At 39.3% G+C, this 21,412-nt stretch overlaps 1 non-coding gene across 1 annotated transcript; it reads left to right on the plus strand.

Moving 5' to 3' along the window:
* Nucleotides 1–8,937: 8,937 nt before the first annotated feature.
* On the plus strand, nucleotides 8,938–9,143 carry LOC129781000 (small nucleolar RNA U3). Its single transcript, XR_008744056.1, has one exon. It is a non-coding gene; the product is annotated as a small nucleolar RNA U3 (small nucleolar RNA).
* The last annotated feature ends 12,269 nt before the right edge of the window (nucleotides 9,144–21,412 follow it).

Below are 21,412 nucleotides of genomic sequence, written 5' to 3' on the forward strand. Positions count from 1 at the left end.
TCGTTCTGCAGAATGGAGTAGGGATTGTCCTGAGTCGTTGGAACGGAACTCTTAAGCATTTCTGCATAAGTCCGCTTGGAACGTTCCTTTAAGGAACGCTTGATTTTTTCCCCTCGTTGTTTGTACACCGGGCATTGAATAATATCATGAGGAGTCCCGCCGCAATGAAGACACTTGTGCTCTTTCGCGCAAGGATTCTCATCATGGCTCTCTCCACAATCTGCGCAACGTTTTTTATTGCAACAATAGGCGGCCGTGTGACCGAGTTGCATACATTTGTTGCATTTCATTACCCGGGGTACAAACAACCGAACAGGTAAACGAAGTGCACCTATTGCAACGTAGTTTGGAAGGGCGGAACCCTCAAAAGTCACACGAAAAGAGTTTGTCCGATTGAGAACCCTTTTGTCATTTTTTTGTGACACAGATTTCAGTCGATCGCATGCAAGAATCTTCACAGTTTTTAGTGAAGAGTTCTTGAAGCGACCGACACCATCGATAATCTCTTTTCGAGTCAAACCCTTTTCGGTTATTACGCCGTCTATTTCGACGTTGCAACAGGGCACGTATACGCGATACTCAATCGCAAAGAGGTCGCAGCGCGTGATTTCGTTCGCTTGGGTCCTGCTTGAGACGACAACTCGTAGTTTGTCTGGCCCCATCCGTGTAATCTCGGTAACTGCAGAAAACTTCTGAGTAAGTTCCTTCGAGATACGAATGACATTGAGAGGTTTAGATTTTCGTCTAAAGTATACAATGAATGGGCCTTTGGAGCCTTCATGGTATTCTTTTGGACGAAAATCCTGTTTTTCGTCAATGTCCTCATCTTCGGAACTTCCAACTTCATATACAGAAGTTTCTTCCTCAACTTCAGCTTCATCTTCCTGCTCTTCAGGAGGAGGATCGGTATCGGAAATATTCAATAGCGTCGATGGGGGATCCTTCCCGCCCTCAGCCATATCAAAAAAATCGGTCAACTGTTCGATATGAACAGAATATAATGATAATCAAAATAAATAAATAAGTGAAAAAAATATTTTTTTATAGGGTTATGATGCGAATATTAAATTCAATTTATTTTATGTTAAATAAAATGATAAAATGAAAAAAAATTCCAATAAAAGTTCAACGGTATATAAGAAATAATGATCACCCCTAATGCCAACGTTTGCCGATTTGGTTAACACAAAGTTGAACAATGGTGTAAATCGTGCACAGAAGGTAGAAGGAATGATAGGGAAACAAAAGAAAAATAAATTTCTACTTGCCGCGGCTGTGTGGCGTGTGTGATGAATGTGTCTGATTTGGATCCTCAGCGCGCACCACTTTAAACTTCGCTCCACTCGCAAGCGCAACCGGTGAAAAAGAACACTATTATTCGATGTGAAAAAAACACCTTTGTTGGATCGATTAAAAACTTGTCCGATCTGCTTGCGAGTTGTCGAACCAATTTCGTCAAAAATAGTTTTACCATCTTGTGCCCATTTTTTAAATTTTCTACATGACTTCTATTTTTTATGAAAAAATTGAAAAAAAATATAAAAAATACATATTTTTTGATATCGCAAATTAAAATTTTATTTTGTAAATAAAAAAAAGAGTACTAATTTTTCTTCTCAGTGTATTTTTTTTTCAAATTAAGCCAACAATACTCTATAACTCTTTCTAACACACTACTTCGGTACGACTCATATTTTTTGAAATATAGATTATCAAAGATTTCTCTTACTCAAATCGATACGTCCTTTTCAAAGGTTACGCTTGAGTCAAAAAAAGAACCAAATACATAATGGAAAAGTTGTTGGAAATTATAAGCAAATTCATAAAATTTCATGAGCATGACGGTATAACACCCTCAAACAGATTAAAAGAAATTATTTACTATAAAAAAGACAATAAATTAGAAATATTTTTTTTAAATATTTCGAGAACACTATTTCGGTACGACTCATAGTTTTTGAGATATAAATTATCAAAGATTTCTCTTACTCAAATCGATACGCCCTTTTCAAAAGTTACGCTTGAGTCAAAAAATTCCCAATCGCTGTGGAAAACTCATATTTCCTCTAACCCAAACGGAATACACACTTTCATTCGAATCAAAAATACGCATGTTTTGTCATTTGTCGATTTCATTTGGAATTGCTGTATATCCTTATAGTGTATACTCTTGAGAACAGAACACTAGCCGAAGGGATTAGTGGCAATCTGTTTCATGTTAATAGAAACGATTTAGCATTAGAATGTATATTATATTAGGCTGTCAAAAAAGTCCTGCGGTATTTCCGCGAGGTGTCGTTGTAAGCGCGTAGTTCTAGTTGTATTCATTGTATCGAGTCATACTATAGCTTGTTGGAAAGGTATTATAATCCTTATATAATCCTATAATCCGCTATAATATAGTCCTTGACAGTGTTTTGTTTGGTTAAGTCGTTCGTGAGTTATAGTGTCGCAAATATGGAGCAAAATAAAGAGAAAATCCGACATATTTTACAGTACTACTATGACAAAGGCAAAAATGCATCTCAAGCTGCCAATAAAATTTGTGCAGTTTATGGACCCGATACAGTTTCCATTTCCACCGCACAACGATAGTTTCAACGTTTTAGTTCTGGTGTAGAGGTCGTCGAAGATGCGCCACGCTCCAGAAGGCCTGTTGTCGAAAATTGCGACAAAATCACTGAATTAGCCTAGAAAGACCGGCATAGTAGCAGCCGTAGCATCGGCCAAGAGCTGGGGATAAGTCATCATACCGTTATTAACCATTTGAAGAAGCTTGGATTCACAAAAAAAGCTCGATGTATGGGTGCCACACACGTTCACGCAAAAAACATCTTTGACCGTATCGACGCATGTGAATCGCTGCTGAATCGCAACAAAATCGACCCGTTTCTGAAGCGGATGGTGACTGGCGATGAAAAGTGGGTCACTTACGACAACGTGAAGCGCAAACGGTCGTGGTCGAAGCCCGCTGAAGCGGCTCAGACGGTGGCCAAGCCCTCATTAACGGCCAGGAAGGTTCTGCTGTGTGTTTGGTGGTATTGTCAAGGAATAATCTATTATGAGCTGCTTCCCTATGGCCAAACGCTCAATTCGGACCTGTACTGCCAACAACTGGACCGCTTGAAGGTAGCGCTCATGAGAAGAGGCTATCTTTGATAAACAGAGGCCGCATTGTCTTCCATCAGGACAACGCCAGGCCACACACTTCTTTGGTGACGCGCCAGAAGCTCCGGATGGGAGGTTCTTTTGCATCCGCCGTATAGTCCGGACCTTGCACCAAGTGACTACCACCTGTTTTTGTCCATGGCGAACGAGCTAGGTAGTCAGAAGTTAGCCACAAAAGAGGCCTGTGAAAATTGGCTATCCGAGTTTTTTGCCAATAAGGAAGCAAGCTTCTATAACAGGGGTACTATGAAGTTGGCATCTCGTTGGGAACAAGTCATCGAACAAAACGGCGCATATTTAACTTAAAACAAATGATTGTAACTAATTTTATGAACAAATGAAAATTCAAAAAAAATACCGCAGGACTTTTTTGACAGCCTAATATGACATAAATATAAAAAAAAATACGGGTGGGTAATGTCTGGGACATAACCGGAGTGACGTAGGACTATACAAAGGGGACAGCTTTTGTTAAAGATATATTTTAAACATGTTGTTTTATTTTCTTCTCCTACGTGAACCTGAAAATCTACCTGAAAAATGGATCAGTTTACTGTTTACTCTTTATGAATATGTTGATGGTTCTGAAAAGAACCTTTGGTGTTGTGTTTTTGTTATCACTCGATATTCCCATCTTGTTCGGTTAAACCTTCCTGTTTAGCTATTGCGTTTGCCACTCGCCACAGCTTTCACAGTTGGAAAATTTCTTCCCATCCAGCTTGTGACATGTTTTTCAGCAAATTACATTTAATGCGACATGCCGGAGAAACACTTTGCCACTCACTGAAACTAATTGTTGCCTTGATGAGCGCCGAACCGAAGCTGCTCTGTTCTTGATGCGGGTTTTCTGATTGTCGTGAGCAGCTTTGCAAGCCAACTCGAGCACTCCGACGGCCGAAACTCTATAATCGCTGTTAGGTATACTGGTGCTCCGGCACCAATCCGTTCGGCCTAGTTACCCTTGCGGAGCAATCAGTGAATGCGATCAACAGGGAACTGGAGACCTGCACGGTTCGAGTGAGACTGTGCCTTTCTCTTAACTGGAGGACAAGTTTTGTTACGTCCACGATGCCGATGCCGTACAACCACACGGGTTTACGGTTTGAAAGAAAATAAGATATTTTTTTGGGGTCCGCGTGTTTTATACTCTAGCGGTACACACTCACAGGATAGAGACAAATCGGCAAACTCAGCCAGAGGGGCGAGTCCAACGAGACGAACGAATGAGCGTTAAAAGGGAGCGATGGCAAAAAAATACATTCATTACGATTTGTTCGCTCGTTGGATTCACATGCAGGCTGAAAAGGGTCCTTTTCAGGATCACAAAATAATCTTCAATCTAAAGAGTTTATCGTTTTGTTATCACTCGATATCCCCATCTTGTTCGGCTAAACCTTTCTGTTTAGCGATTGCATTTGCCACTCGCCACAGCTTTCACAGTTGGAAATTTTTTTCCCATCCAGCTTTGTGACATGTTGTACAGTAAATTACATTCAATGCGACGTGCCGAAGCGCCACTCAGTGTCGCATTGGAGGCGATTTTAACCTGTAATTGAACATTTGCGATGACAGTGGAACAGTGATAATGTTTAAGAAAACATTGAACTGTATTTCCTAAACTCTTTTTTGGAAGGTTTAATGGCCCTGAAAAGCGCCTTGTTTAATGGAATGGTTCCAATTTAGAAAACTTAGTACTCGTGGTTTTGAAAAAAAACCATTTCGATAAGTTTGTATAAAGAACAAACTTTTTTCTTCTGCTACCTGATGCCGTTTTGCGATTGCGTTTGCCACTCGCCACTCGCCTGTTGTCTTGATGTCCACCGAACCGAATGTGTTCTGTTCCGAATGCGGGTTTTCTTATCGTCACGAGCAGCTTCGTTAACTCGATCACTTGGCGGCCGAAACTATATAACGCCGGCTAGGTGGACTGGTGCACTGGTACTAACGCGCTCGGCCTAGCTACCCTTGCGGGGAACTCCAGATCAACACGGTTCGAGCGGGATTTTGCCTTTCCCTTCACTTTTCCCCCTTTACCATGTCCAGACATGGCTGCTTGGGTTGGTTTGTTGATGTGTTGTGATGCGAACCGATGTGGTGTACGGTTTGAACGAGAATGATCGTTACGGCAGCGGAGCGGGGATCTTTATGCTGACTGGCTGGCTCGAGAATTACGCATGTGTGAGACTGCGACCAATGTTTCGTTCATTTTTTTCTTTTTCCTTTCCAATCGTGCTTCATTCTATTTCGCTGCTGCCGCTGGTTGCCCGTTTTGGTCGGTACGATTTGAGGAGCACAAAATGGACCAATCAAAAATGGGCACATAGTGCATTTTGACAATGCTTGATATTTCACAATTATTCAATTATTTATCTCAAGAAAAATGAAATGTTATTCGTTATGATAGATGCGTAGATATATTTTCTATCAATTGATGCAAAAACGTTCGCGATCTATTGAGAAATGCTCGAGTTATAAGCGTTCCAAATCTTGCATTTTTTCCTACTTGTTCAGTGCCTAGATTTCCATTTCACCCCCTATATCTTCCGGTTAGACGTAGTCCTACGTCAATAAGATCAAACGCAGTGCGTTTCCGAAACTGTTTGCAAAAAAAAAACAATATTTTCGCATTTCGCACATCGCTTCGTTACGTTCCTCCGCTAAGATTGTTATTTAATGATCATAAATATCTCGCACGATTGCATTACAAATAGCATTCGGATTAGGAACTTCGAAAGCGGTCACACATTTTGGCACGGGAAAGAAATTATTCTTCTCCTTGCTTCTCGTGTTCGCTGCTCTTTTTTTCTATGCAGAACGCACAAACAGGTTCTTCTAATACCCATTGTGTGAAGATTAACTGATATTTAGAAAACGTGCCAAACGGAATACTGATCCGATGAAGCAACGATACGTAGGATTGGAATTCAACGGAAAGAGCGCTGATGTTCAACGTGTTATGCTCGAGTCCGGGTATAGATGTCAAGTGAAAATTCATGTTGTACAATGCCCCTTCATCATCACAAATTATGCAAATGCATGTATTTCTTGGAGGAACTCCGGAGTTTCAATGCAGTAGTACTTGCGCAGAAATTGTTTTGTGTCGCTTTTGGAGTAGTCCCGTTGTTAAGGCAGTATTCTAGTCTAGAAATTTGAAAAAATAAAAAAAATCGCCTCATATTTTTATAGTTTAGGCATTCAAGAATATACCCCAGAAAGGACTTATCGAAATACCTATTATTTACCGATTTAGAGCGTTTTATGCGTTCGTCATTATAATATAAAATTATATTCAGACTCTATTCTTGTTCAAGACTCTTCAATCACTCAACATGTTTCTCCGTTACACGGAATACATGTGTGGAACAGAAAAAAAACATAATAAAATAAAGACAGCTTAAATCGTACGATTCCTTCCTCGAGTTAGGCCTTAGAGAGGAGGAACAGTGTCGAACCACAATAGAAACATTTATTGGCCCCTAAAACCTGCGCATGCCAACTTTGGGATTATGCAGAAATTTGTGTTTCTTGAAAGCTACCTGATGAAATGCGAAAACTTGAAGTGGATTTTTAGGTCATTTAAGATTTTCCGGCCACTGCTTTCCAACGAAATTGTTGTTTTCCCGTAGTTTTCTCGACGATGGTGTAGTGAAATACTTCTACGAGAGTCGACAAAACGTGTTGACTTACTACAAGATCAATTACAGTTTTCAGCTTGGGGCTCCCGAGAGATGATTTGCCTCCAGTTTTGGTATGCCTTTCCGTTGACTCTTGCCCGTTGCCCATGGTGATATTTAGAAACATGGACATATGGGATTTCTCATACAAACGAATATTTGCAACCTCAATTCAAAGGGATTCGTAGAACTAACTTTTTCAGAAATTTTGATAATCGATGTAGGACTCAAAATTTGAGTTGTAAAATGGTCCAGAGAGCAGTCGTATTCTTACCCTCGAAGGCAGTAGCAGTAGGGCTGTCATACAAATGAAACGAAAATTTTAGTATAACTCGAGAATTAATCAAGCAAACGAAACCAAGTTTATCATGTTTTAGGTTTTAGGGTGCAATAAATGTTTCTATGTTAGATAGACACTCTTTCCCCCTTTCTAAGAGGGAGCTGCCATACAAATGAAACACAAAACTATTTATAACTCGAGAATTAATCAAGCAAACGAATCCAAATTCGGCGTATGAACGTTTTGGAATGCAATAAATGTTTCTATGTTGGATAGACACTGCTCCCCCCCTCTAAGGGAGGGCTGCCATACAAATGAAACACATAACTCGAAAACTAATCTAGCAAATGGAGCCAAATTTGGGATGTCAAGGGTTTTTGGGTACGAGAAATGTTTCTATGATGGTATGAAACCCCTCCCTCCTCTGGAATGGGGAGAGTGTCCCATAAAAATAGTACACATATTTTAACCAAACATGACTATTTAAAATTTTCGGAAAACTCTGAAGCGGAACGGGAAAATTCGGAAAATTCAATTCCCATATGTTCTATAATTACACAGTGACAAGCGTTGTTAGTCCATTTGATGTTTGCGCCAACGAAGTTGATTTTTGTTCGAAAGTGGAAATGGATTTTAAAGTGATAAAACACACTCCTATATTTTCTTGTATCTATATAAATAAAAATGGATCGCTATCTTCATTCTATCATATTTTCTGTATCAAACATTTATTCGATGTATCGGAGAAACATGTTATTTGCAAGTGATTGAAAAATCTTGAACGAGAATTGTGTCTGAAAATGATCTGATATTATAATGACGAGTTTTGGTAGAAGTCCTAGGAAATTTATATTAAAAGTAAATTGTAAAGGGTCAATTAGAAGATGAATCAATGAACAGTTCTGCGATTAGACCCATGATCGTAAGTAAGATAACGTGAATGTTTGGAGGTATATATAACAAAAAATAAATTTTGGGCGGGACGAAGTTGGCCGGGTAAGCTAGTGGCTTATAAATGCAAATACGTGCAAAGTTTCAAACAATGGATAGTTAATGACGATTCTATGTTGAACGGTACACCCAATGTTGTGATAATCTTATTATAGCTGTGTAAATATTTTATAAAAATAATGTAAATGTTCCCTCGTGACCGATACCGAATTCAAACATTTGTCCGATGGAGTTCGCGGGAGTTCTCTTTCCATTCATATCGCGTGTGTTGCGTGGGTTTGTCAAAACATTGCGACAAAAAATTGCGCAACGATTAAAGGCACGTGGCAGCTTTTGTACGATTCGCTGCGGTGCCGATAGATGCAGCGAATGCGCAAAAATGCTAATGTGATAATCTCCTCGATGCCCAATTTCCAGCTTCTGTAGTCTCATGTGTATGCAACAGAAAGCGTCTATTGAAGTTGCCATGGGCACCTTCAAACATCAGAACCAGAACCTCTCCTTTCCAACATTCATTCTAGATATGCCATGAAAAAAAAACTAACTGAAACCACGTGCTCCCACCTGTTATGATGCGTACCTGAGCACCCATTCATTATTCCGTTGATTCAAATTAATGAATCCCACTCGTTGTAAGACGAGGAGTCGTAACGCATCCGTTTGCTTATGAATGAATCATTCATTAATATTTATACTGAGCATCTTTTTCTCTCGCTTTATTGCTCTTTCTCGCTCTCTCATACACGTGGTATGTTTCTCTCGAGGCCAGAGAGAGCAGACTTCTCTCACATACCATTAACGTACCAATCGCTAGCGCGCTATGACGCAGAGGAACTGAGTCGATGCTGAAAAGAGTCTCTCGTTAAGACTGTGCTTCACAGGATCATTTCTGTAGGCAAGTTTTCTCCACAAGTTTTTTCCGAAAGGAAAAGATTTCCCACCCACGATGATGAGAAGCAGTGTCCGACCTGGAGCGTGAAACTTGGTGGAGGAAGTTCACCTTCTATGGGTGAGCTACTCTACTGCTGATGATCGGCTCTCTTGCAAGGTTCGGACGCATTCTGAGTGGTGCTTTTTGAGGACTTTTCAGGAATAACAAAATAAATTGGGCGTACAAATCCGAAGAATTACGAAAATTATATACAAGGCTAGCACCGTTATTTAGATTAGAGACGAATGAACTCTCAGAGTTTAAAGTCTTCTAATTCAATTCCTTTCCTTCCTCCTTCCTATTTAGATTAGAGAGCTAAGATAAGATCAGACAATAGGGGGGGTCTTTTACGGACCAAATTTCTGTCAGTCGTTCTGATTTCTGATTCGAGATTTCGATAAATTTTGTAAACAAAGTCGATTTTTCCAGTGTTGCCAATAAAAATAAATTACGTTGGGCTTGTATTGAATTTAGAAAAAAAATGAATTTAATTGATATTACGATACTTAGTTTAGAGGAAATGTGAAGGTTGTATACACGTTTTACCTAATTATTTTGTTACTATATTTTGATTGAATTGAAAAATTTATATATATATATATATATATATATATATAATATATATATATATATATATATATATATATATATATATATATATATATATAATATATATATATATATATATATATATATATATATATATATATATAATATATATATATATATATATATATATAATATATATATATATAATATATATATATATATATATATATATACATCTATTTCATGTCAAACCGATATAGTGCTCCTCAGATTTCCATGAAAAGTGGTAGTTTCTTTCTTTATTGCAAAATATTAGACCCGTATTTTTTATTTTTTCGTTAGGGTGACCTTTTCTTATTTTAGGGTGGTCCGAAAAATCATTTTTTTCAACTTTTTCCTAAAAGTGCCTTTTTTAAAAATTCATAACTTTTGAATCACTGAACCGATTTAGATGATCGATATATCAAATTGAAGCCAATTAATCTTTTTTGGAAAAATATTAGGCTTGCCAAGAAATCGAATTTTGTTTTCGTAACTATTGATTGTAGTTGTTTTTTGTTATTTTTATGTTTTTTGTTTTTATGTTTTTATATTTTATGTTTTTTCTTGAAAGCTGAGGATTTATTACATAACATATCTCGATATCAGATAGGCTTTTTGTGTTTTTGAGTGATTTTTCAAAGTTAACCGGTCGTCCGTAAAATCATTTTTCCACTCTTATCCAAAAATAATTTTTTGCAAAAATTTATTACATTTGAACTACTGAACTGATTGAGATGATCGACATATTAAATTGAAGCCAATAAGCCAATCTTTTTTGAAAAAATATCACACTTACCGGAAAGACAGGATTCTAGTCGCATAGGTCTAGTCTAGTCACATAAGAATATTGAACGAAGACTTAAAACATGTTAAATTTACAAAATAATGACTCTAAAACGAAAAAAACACCTCTCTAGAACCCTCTTTCCAAGTTCAATACTTTTTTCAATATTTTTTCTATTAAAAATCTACCTCATTGGCTTCAATTAGATTTATTGATCATCTGAATCGGTTCAGAGGTTCAAAAGTTATGATTTTTTGAAAAAGTCATTTTTGGGAAAAAGTGGAAAAAATGAGTTTTCGGACAACACTAAAATGGAAATGGACATAAGTTTAGTTTAATAATAATCTATTTGGTTTCTGATACTAATATATTTTATTTCTACCATGCCATGCTCCTGCTATCAAATTTTCGTTTCCTTGTTTTTTTTGTTTTCTCCGCTTTTTAAACGAAAAGATATAAATTTTTTTATAATGTCATTCCTTGTTTTTTCACAATGGAATAAAGTGGATGGCAAAACATACATTTCTCCTGCCATTTTCTTCGGCAAATCAGCTTCGTTAGGTTCCAAATGCGATTTCATATTTCGGAATAGAATTTCCATTGCTAAGAAGAAATTAAAAGTCTCATCATTCACTATGCAGATGGGAGAGTTAGAAGCTGTAGCTCGCAAATATGAAAAAAGAGACGGTTGATACAATCTAGGTTGTGTTTTGCTGACTACCAATCTCTTGTTACACTGCTGACATGTTCTTTCCCGCTGAATAATTTTTTTGATGATGAAACCAGCTATATAGAACAACGAATTTTGTTCTGTTCTGTCGAGAAAAGTTTTCGCTTCATCGACGGTGTACTCATAGTCGAATTCAATATTCATATCATCCACATTATCACTAGAATTAGATGAAGCTGAAATTCGATATGATGTCGATGCTGCTTCATTGTCCATCAATTTCTGGGCTGAACATTCTTCACGCCGCTTTGATAGCAAATCTATCAATCCAATAAGATGTTGTTGTGTATCGGCTGTATACGAAGCATTCGGTACTACGGTCATGTATTGCGAAAGAGTCACAATTTTCAAGTTATTGCTGAATTGCAATGGAGTTGGGCGTCGTTGCTTTGCACGAATCAATGAGAAAAGACTCTCCAGACAATCTTGGACGAACCGCGATGTAAATATTTGTGGGTGTCCTTCATGCAAAAGCCGATCTGTCAACCTCACAATTGCATTCGTGCAAACGATTACACTTGTTTGCCATGGTTTCCAATGTCCGTGTCCTACTTGGAGATCATACATTAACCGCACCATGGTCTTCAGATGAGCGATATCCTCGTCATATTTCATAGGATCATTCAAACAAAATACTTTTTCTTCTGCCCTATTATTGATAAGCTCGAACCATCGAGCAAAGTCTTCTATGAAGCATGCGGTAGTAAGAAGCTCCGGTAATTCTCGTATTTCCGCATGAAACTTCAATGCTGCAGCCACCGTCCTGTTGCAATATTTTGTTGCGTTGCATACTTTCATTTTATCTATTGAAGATGTTCTGTTGTCAAAGCACACATCCGAGGCCGTTAGTCTGTGACAAAGCCGCAACGTGTTGTTTATTTCGGAGTTCACGATTGTGGTTAAATGGTCTCGATGAACAATATTGGATGTTAGCTTTTTTTCACGAGCATACCAATCCGGAACTTTCAGGTAGACATTGTTCAACCAGCCATGTACTGTATTTTTAAATACGTGTACGGGATCGGGTATGATCTCTAGCATTCTGTTCTCAGCGTTTGGATGAGGTATCGCAGCATTTAATGTCTCATTTTTGCGACGAATATCGATCTCCAAATCCTTCCACATGCGCTGGTTTTCGGACCCGGAATCTGTTGTTATAAAATGGACACGCAAACTGATTCCCTCTGCTCTTGAAACTGCAGACAATACAGCATTCTTCAAAAACTCTTTTTGTATAGAGTTGCCGGTGTACTCGAAAGCAACCACCTGTTTCCAGCGCGCTGCGATTCCAACTAGCATGAATACCAAAGCTTTACAGGCTAAAGTTTGGGACATAGGAAGCGTTGTTGTTCCATCAAACTGCTTCGTATTTTGGCAAAACTCATTTGCCTCGTCTATGCTCATTTCGTCTAGAACCAATCCGCAGTCCTTTTCTTCAACCGACATTGTGGAGACTTTATGTTGTAGCAGCTCGAATATATCTTCAAGAATACCTACAAAATATCATTTCATATATTAACATGCGATGAGACATATGATTATAATTACATACCAGGACTGAAACGAACTCCTTCAATTTGGCGTAGTAGAGTCCTCGTGGATGGGAACGGGAAGCCTTTTTGAATAAGCTTGTCGTATCCACCTTGACATGCAAACCGAATTTGTAAATTTTCCGTAATCGTTTCATTGGACCAACGTTTCACTTTTTTAACCTCTCCTGTTAATAGCTTAATTTGATCTTCTCTGAAAAGCTTCTTCAAGGGTTGTTTTCCACGAATTCTCGAGGTCAGATATCCGCATTTTTTCTTCCATTGTTTTACAATTCTATTAACGGTTACATCAATATAAAATATTAGAAAATAACATATTTTTTGACACACTACCTTTTCAGCTTGGAAATTTGATGTTTCAAACGAAATATTTCTTCCTGTAGTTGTTTATCTCCTTCATATACGTCAACCAAATCATAATTGTTCTCAATACTTTGTATCTCTTCCCATTCCTCATTCGCGGATGCAGCTAAGGTCGGAATTTTCGTAACTCCATTTTCATTGTATTTCCCATCAACAAAATGAGCCTGTATATATACTAGTATTAGGATATGTTTTAGAATTAGTTTTTAATACTTACGCTACATATTCTTGTGCTTGATTTGATTTCAAAGAATGGAACTTCTAATTCACTGTTCACGCAAAATCGAATCCATTCTTTCCGAATATTTTTGTCTTGAGGGAACCGATAAAATTTATACTCAGGATGAGTATCCGTCCTTCGCTCACAATTTATGGCTTTACACTTCATTTTTATTTTTGAATTACGTTTTGTATGAATAAAAGGGCTTCCTAACGTTGTTTTGGTTGTATTCCTGCTCATATAATAAGATAGAATGTTTTGGTTCAGACAATGAGAATCTGCATAACGCTGTAACGGTTGTCAGATTAGATTTATTTGCTAAAAAAAAATCCCAAATTTGTTTTGGAAACGATTATATTATAGATATGGGTATTTAAAAGACTTATTTTATCCTTTTAAAGCATATTTTTGAGATTGTCTATTTGAAAATATGCAATAATCATTGAATTCGCACCAACCAAATGTTACGATTCATTAAAATAGAAATTTGAAAAATCCGATATTTTATAATATTTGGCAGCTCTGGCATCTTCATGTCATGGCTTCGTTTTTGGACGACGAAGAAGAGTAAGAAGCCAGTTGTCTGGTCTTGTCTTAGATCTAAATGAGCTCTTCTTTATGAACAGCTCTTCAGCTCAGTTGTCAGTGCCGACTTTCAATTTGGGTCCCAAACTCGATAGCCACGAAGCCAGTTTGAAAATGTTAAAATTCAAATGAAATTTTTCACACCATATTATTAATTACTTGAAACACGTATTCCAGACTATTATTTACAACAGACTCGGCGAGTACAACATTTCCGACATTTTTACTGAGGCTTTACATTACAATAGAAAGTTTTCTTCAAAAAAAAAAAAAATCTTATGAGATTTTTGCACCGCCTGCAAACAAAGTGTTTTTCATTGAAATAGAATACTCATTTGATACACAGAAGTTAATTTTCATTAAGTTTTTCATTGAAATAGAATACTCATTTGATACACAGAAGTTAATTTTCATTAATAATTTGAATTTTAAAAACGTGTTCATTCTGCCTGAGAGCCAATTATTATTTTTGGCGCCCCCTAAACTGGTAAACAAAGCTCAATGTCTTAACACAAAGAGCGAGAGACGGTCAGTTCATTTGAATCTTACAGCTCACACACTCTCTTCAATTCTACAGCTCTTTTCTCTCCTTCATCATCATCAAAGTGAGCTGAAGAGCTGTTTGATTTTTTTTTGCGAGCTGTTCCGCGTCAACTCACTTCAAAGAGCCGATTCTTCGGAACAGCTCATGAGCGGATGGCACATCTCTAATTTAGATGTTTATTTTGACTTATGCAAACAAAAAGATATAAACAAAGCGTTTTTCCTATTAACATTCTTGTTCGGAGAATTTCTGAATAAAAGCGGAATTCATCTTATCCAAGCGCGGGACAAGAAACGTTTCATAGGAATCGATTTCATTGCTCACTTTTTTTTTAATACTGCCGATAGGATATTATTTCCAGTGGCGCGCTTGTTCCCATATATATATATAATAATATTTATGGGTGTTTGTATCTCGTGCATTGCATACCTATTTTTTTGACGTAGGACCTATTATTTACCGATTCAAGAGCCATTTTAGTGATACGGTATCTAACCGGCCATAACAATGAACTTCTAATGCGTTTTTATGCGTTCGTCATTATAATATAAAATTATATTCAGACTCTATTCTTGTTCAAGACTCTTCAATCACTCAACATGTTTCTCCGTTACACGGAATACATGTGTGGAACAGAAAAAAAAACATAATAAAATAAAGACAGCTTAAATCGTACGATTCCTTCCTCGAGTTAGGCCTTAGAGAGGAGGAACAGTGTCGAACCACCATAGAAACATTTATTGGCCCCTAAAACCTGCGCATGCCAACTTTGGATTATGCAGAAATTTGTGTTTCTTGAAAGCTACCTGATGAAATGCGAAAACTTGAAGTGGATTTTTAGGTCATTTGAGATTTTCCAGCCACTGCTTTCCAACGAAATTGTTGTTTTCCCGTAGTTTTCTCGACGATGGTGTAGTGAAATACTTCTACGAGAGTCGACTTACTACAAGATCAATTACAGTTTTCAGCTTGGGGCTCCCGAGAGATGATTTGCCTCTATTTTGGTATGCCTTTCCGTTGCCCATGGTGATATTTAGAAACATGGACTTATGGGATTTCTCATACAAACGAATATTTGCAACCTCAATTCAAAGGGATTCGTAGAACTAACTTTTTCAGAAATTTTGATAATCGATGTAGGACTCAAAGGACTCAAAATTTGAGTTGTAAAATGGTCCAGAGAGCAGTCGTATTCTTAGCCTCGAAGGCAGTAGCAGTAGGGCTGTCATACAAATGAAACGAAAATTTTAGTATAACTCGAGAATTAATCAAGCAAACGTTTCATAGGAATCGATTTCATTGCTCACTTTTTTTTTAATATTGCCGATAGGATATTATTTCCAGTGGCGCGCTTGTTCCCATATATATAATATTTATGGGTGTTTGTACCTCGTGCATTGCATACCTATTTTTTGACGTAGGACTACGTATTTCATTTCTATACCGGGGTGTAAAATCAAAGTTTCGAAAACGAAAGCGTTACGCCGGAGACCGAGATTTTGAACGTTAATAGCTCCTAAACAACTGTACGAACTGGTATGATATGTTGGCAGTATAAAAAAAGGGGTGACATTTTATCTACGCCGCCACTGTTTCTGAAGAGCTGCCAACTTGATAGGAGAAAAATAAAACGAGTGATACGTTTCCTTTTTCCTTCTATTGTATACCGTCGCGAAATATAGTTCACTTTTGTACGTTCCGAAAATTAGTCTTTTTCTTTTACTCCGCGCGAGTCCCAAGGTGATTCGATTCGTTCTCGTTGTTTCGCTGATTGGGCTGTCCACTGTGTGTCCTGTTGTTGCGGTATTATTCCAACAGGTTATGGGCCCAGTAGTGAGTTAAAGAAAAATCGCGTTTCGGTTGAACAGCAGTCGCTGCTGTGTGAACATTTCGAGGTTGTGTTTTTTTTTTCGAGCGTTTGCTGGTGTGGCTTTGGTTTGGCCTTTCACCGCACGTAACGGCGCCGGTAGTTATTTCTTGTGAGATTCTGTGTGAAAAACTCTCGGTTCGCGTTTTTTTTTGTTTTGCTTTGTGATACATTACAAGATGAGTGACAAATATCTTTTCGCGCGGCTGAACAATAAAAACTACCAAGTTTGGAAGACACGTATGGAGATGTTGTTGAAACGTGAAGATACGTGGTGTGCAGTGGGTGACCCGAAGCCGGAACCGGTGACACCGGATTGGGTCAAAGCTGATCGCAAGGCGCAAGCAACTATAGTGCTCTACGTGGAGGATAGTCAGCTAAATTTGATTCGAGATGCTGCGTCATCCCTGGATACTTGGAATCGCATAAGGGATTTCCACGAAAAAACAACGATGACGTCACGTGTGTCAGTTCTGCGTCGTATCTGCAGTCTGAACATGCAGGAAGGTGGTGATGTTGAGAAGCATCTGGTCAAACTTGAAGAGCTTTTTGATCGCCTGTCGTGTCCTGGTCTGGATCTCGAAGTACCGTTGAAGGTCGCTATGATTTACCGGAGCCTTCCTGACTCGTTTGGGAGCTTGGTGACTGCTATGGAAAGTCATCCTGACGGGGATCAGACGATAGAGTTAGTAAAACAAAAGTTACTTGATGAGCATCAGCGACGATTGGAACGTTCAACGAATCCTGGTGAAAATGCTTTGAAGCTTGAGAGTGCTACTCGGAAGGACAGGGTATGCTATCATTGCCGGAAACCCGGTCATTTTCGACGTGATTGCCGCCAGTTGAAGAAGCAACAAGAACAGGAGAAGAAGAGCGACGAACTCCCGAAAAGTAGTAAGAAACCGGGAACGAAAGCGAAGCAGGCAGCCGAATCTGACGTCACAGATTGTTTCATAGCTGGAAGCAAACAAAGTAACAGCTGTTGGTTTGTTGACAGTGGTTGTTCGAGCCACATGACGAACGAGAAAACGTTTTTTACCAAGCTGGACGAGGATGTCAAAATAAAAGTTGTGCTAGCAGATGGTTCATTTGCTATGTCTGCTGGTATAGGAGAAGGCGTTGTGAATTGTGTCGACGACAAAGGTGGTGTTTTGAAGGTTCCATTCAAAGATGTGTTATACATTCCCAGTCTCGACAGTGCGTTGCTGTCCGTGCGGAAGCTGACCCAGAAGGGATTAAAGGTGGAGTTTGGTGCTTCACGGTGCACTATATCCAGTGCAGTAGGAAAGGTGATAGCGGTTGCGGAGCTTCGTGGCAACCTGTATATGCTAAAGCAAGCGGAGGATGCAAAGTTAGGCAAGGAGGCTCGACACTTGCCATACTGTCAGCACACTTGGCATCGACGATTCGGGCATCGTGATCCAGCGGTGCTGGACCGGATCAGAGCGGAAAACCTTTGTGAAGGACTTAAAGTGCAAGATTGCGGATTACGACAAGTTTGTGAGCACTGCCTTGAGGGAAAGTCGTCGCGAGTTCCTTTCCCTAAAATTTCACGAAATCGTGCTGAACGTGTTCTGGACATCATCCACACAGACGTTTGTGGTCCCATGAAGAACATTACTCCGGGAGGATGTCGATATTTAATGACTCTTATCGACGATCACAGTAGATACACAGTGGTGTGTCTGCTCCGACAGAAGTCAGATGCTGCTACATGCATCAAACGATTTGTGGCGCACGTGAAGACGCGTTTTGGCAGGATACCATGCGTCATACGCTCAGATGGTGGAGGCGAATACGTGAATCGAGAACTGAAGAAATTCTATGAGCTGGAGGGAATTCAAGCGCAATTTAGTGCTGCTTATTCACCTCAGCAAAACGGTGTTGCAGAGCGCAAAAATCGCTCTCTACAGGAGATGGCGACATGTATGCTTCTCGATGCAGGTCTAGCAAAGCGGTTCTGGGGAGAAGCTATTGTAACCGCAGTGTACCTGCAAAATAGACTGCCATCGCGTATTGTAGACAAAACTCCTTACGAAATGTGGTTCGGCAAGAAACCTTCGTTGAGCAATTTGCGGATTTTTGGAAGTCCGGCTTATGTACACATTCCAGAAAATAAACGTGGTAAGCTTGATAGCAAGGCTCAGCGGCTTACATTCGTTGGATATTGTGACGATCGAAAGGCGTATCGTTTTTTAGACACGAACACCAGCGGGATAACAATCAGTCGTGATGCAAGGTTCATCGAGCTTGGCGATGGGTCGTTGCGGCCACGCGATCTAGTTCCTGGTTCTTGTGAAGAATACGTTGAAGTAGAATCTGAAAGTAAGGATATTTCAATTCAGGAGGAGACAGAGGCCGATGAACCGCAGAAGCAAGCAACTGTTGAAAACGTACAGTTGGAGGAGAACGGTTCAACAAACGAGTCCGATGAAGAATTCTACGGATGTTACGATGAACCAGGTGAGCAAACTCACGAGGTGGAGCGAAAACGAAGTACACGAGGTGTGCTTCCCAGGCGATACGAAGACTACGAAGTTGATGTTGCCATGGCAGTGCGTGAAGAGCCGACAAGCTACGAGGAAGCCGTTAGTGGTCCAGAGCAGGATCTGTGGAAAGCGGCGATGAATACGGAGTTTGAATCACTTATGAAAAATGAAACATGGACTTTAGAGCAACTACCGACTGGTCGAGTACCCACCAGCTGCAAATGGGTGTTCCGTAAGAAAGAGGATAGTGCCGGTAATGTTACTCGTTGCAAGGCTCGGCTGGTGGCGAGAGGTTTCTCACAGCAAAGCGGTGTTGATTACGACGCAGTGTTTGCACCAGTCGCAACTCTAACAACTTTTCGGGTTCTCTTGACAGCTGCTGGTCATAATAACATGATTGTGCGTCACATTGATGTGGAGTCGGCGTACCTACATGGACGGCTGCAAGAAGTCATCTACATGCAGCAGCCAAAGGGTTTCATCGAGAGCGGAAAGGAGACTCTTGTGTGTCGTCTCCAACGTAGCCTGTATGGTCTCAAACAGGCGGCTAGAGTGTGGAACAAGACTATCAGTGATATCCTGACGGAAATGGGTTTCGTACAATCGCGATCAGACCCGTGTGACCCGTGTTTTATTCAGTGATACTTCCTGGTGGTAGAAGAATGTATTTGCTAATATATGTCGATGATATGTTAGTGGCAAGTGTTAACGAGAAGGATATTTGTGATCTGGAGAATAAATTGAGCAAGAAAATTAAATTATCGTCACTAGGGATGGTTACCCAACTAACAATTCCCCATCAGTGTGACGTTTTGACGTAGGACTACGTCTAACTGGAAGATATAGGGGGTGAAATGGAAATCTAGGCACTGAACAAGTAGGAAAAAATGCAAGATTTGGAACGCTTATAACTCGAGCATTTCTCAATAGATCGCAAAGGTTTTTGCATCAATTGATAGGAAATATATCTACGCATCTATCATAACGAATAACATTTCATTTTTCTTGAGATAAATAATTGAATAATTGTGAAATATCAAGCATTGTCCAAATACACTATGTGCCCATTTTTGATTGGTCCATTTTGTGCTCCTCAAATCGTACCGACCAAAACGGGCAACCAGAGCAGCAGCGAAATAGAATGAAGCACGATTGGAAAGGAAAAAGAAAAAAATGAGGGAAACATTGGTCGCAGTCTCACACATGCGTAATTCTCGAGCCAGTCAGTCAGCTTAAAAATCCCCGCTCCGCTGCCGTAACGATCATTCTCATCCAAACCGTACACCACATCGGTTCGCATCACAACACATCAACAAACCAACCCAAGCAGCCATGCCTGGACATGGTAAAGGAGGAAAAGTGAAGGGAAAGGCAAAATCCCGCTCGAACCGTGTTGATCTGGAGTTCCCCGCAAGGGTAGCTAGGCCGAGCGCGTTAGTACCAGTGTACCAGTCCACCTAGCCGGCGTTATATAGCTTCGGCCGCCGAAGTGATCGAGTTAGCTGACAAAGCTGCTCGCGACGATAAGAAAACCTGCATTCGGAACAGAACACATTCGGTTCGGTGGACATCAAGACAACAGGCAGTTGCAGCGAGTGGCGAGTGGCAAACGCAATCGCAAAACGGCATCAGGTAGCAGAAGAAAAAAGTTTGTTCTTTATACAAACTGCTTTGGCGGCAAATCCAGAACAAGGCGGCATCGAGGGCGTTCGAAATGGTTTTTTTTAAACCACGAGTACTAAGTTTTCTAAATTGGAACCATTCCATAAAACACGGCGCTTATCAGGGCCATTAAACCTTTCAAAAAAGAGTTTACGGAATACAGTTCAATGCATTCTAAAATAATATCCAAAATAATAATAAAACACAAATTGATTTTTTTATAATTTGTTTGCCAGGATATGATGAGTATGTGAATTTGGCAGTTGTTCTGAGCTTATTGATGGTTGGGGACTTTCCCGATTATCCAATTTTCACCAATTCTTAATTTGCTTCTAGATTGAAAGTACAGTAATTTATATTTAGCTCGACATTGAGCTAATTGGATGGATCTGTAATGCGACATTTTTGTAAACATAGAGTTCGGGGTCCAAATTATGACCCCACATTGAAAGTCGACACTGTACCACTGTCATCGGAAATGTTCAATTACAGGTTAAAATTACCTCCAATCCGATACTGAGTGGTGGTAATGCGACGTGCCATTAAATTTAATTTACTGACCAACATGTCACAAGCTGGATGGGAAGAAATTTTCCAACTGTGAAAGCTGTGGCGAGTGGCAAACGCAAAAGCTAAACAGGAAGGTTTAACCGAACAAGATGGGGATATCGAGTGATTAAACAGTAAACTAATCCATTTTTCAGGTAGATAGGTAGGTATTCACGTAGGAGAAGAAAATAAAACAATATATTTGAAATATATATTTAACAAAAGCTGTCCCCTTTGTATAGTCCTACGTCACTCCGGTTATGTCCCCGACATTACCCACCCGTCTTTTGATAATAGTTTTGTTCTGCACTATGTTTGATAATGCCTGAACTATTTGCAATCAAAATGTCTATTCAAACCTTGTTCACGCAAATTAGGAGAAATTATTAAGCTGTTGCCTATATTGTTCGTTAAATGCAAATTAAAAACGATTATCCAACTCCATTGTGTAGCGGAAACGTTTACTCGATCATA

The sequence above is a fragment of the Toxorhynchites rutilus genome, chromosome 3, assembly GCF_029784135.1.
Source record: "Toxorhynchites rutilus septentrionalis strain SRP chromosome 3, ASM2978413v1, whole genome shotgun sequence".
Taxonomy (NCBI): Eukaryota; Metazoa; Arthropoda; class Insecta; order Diptera; family Culicidae; genus Toxorhynchites; species Toxorhynchites rutilus.